The 288-nt window shown below is 39.6% G+C and overlaps 1 protein-coding gene across 2 annotated transcripts in view; it reads left to right on the forward strand.

The window, feature by feature from the left end:
- nqo1 (NAD(P)H dehydrogenase, quinone 1) overlaps positions 1 to 288 on the forward strand; it is an 8432-nt gene that overhangs the window by 1451 nt on the left and 6693 nt on the right. The gene's annotated exons all lie outside the window — the stretch shown is intronic.

The raw sequence follows: 288 nt of genomic DNA on the forward strand, positions 1-288 counted from the left end.
TAACTTTAAAAAGTGTGTTCAAGCAATGAATAAGGAAGTAGACTCTGGTCTACATGCCGTCTGGGGTCAGAGGTGCTGCAGGTGTGTCTCTACTGTCGTTTAGTAATAAAGAACCTGTAATCACTGATGAAGCTGTTAGATCCTACTTCTAAACATTTATAAAAGATTACTCATTAGAGAATGGTATCACAAAATGTTGTCTTATATCTTACTCTGTGTGTGTGTGTGTGTGTGTGTGTGTGTGTGTGTGTGTTCCTCTGTGTGTGTGTGTGTTTTCCTCTGTGTGTG

Source organism: Etheostoma cragini, chromosome 1 (assembly GCF_013103735.1).
Source record: "Etheostoma cragini isolate CJK2018 chromosome 1, CSU_Ecrag_1.0, whole genome shotgun sequence".
Classification (NCBI taxonomy): domain Eukaryota; kingdom Metazoa; phylum Chordata; class Actinopteri; order Perciformes; family Percidae; genus Etheostoma; species Etheostoma cragini.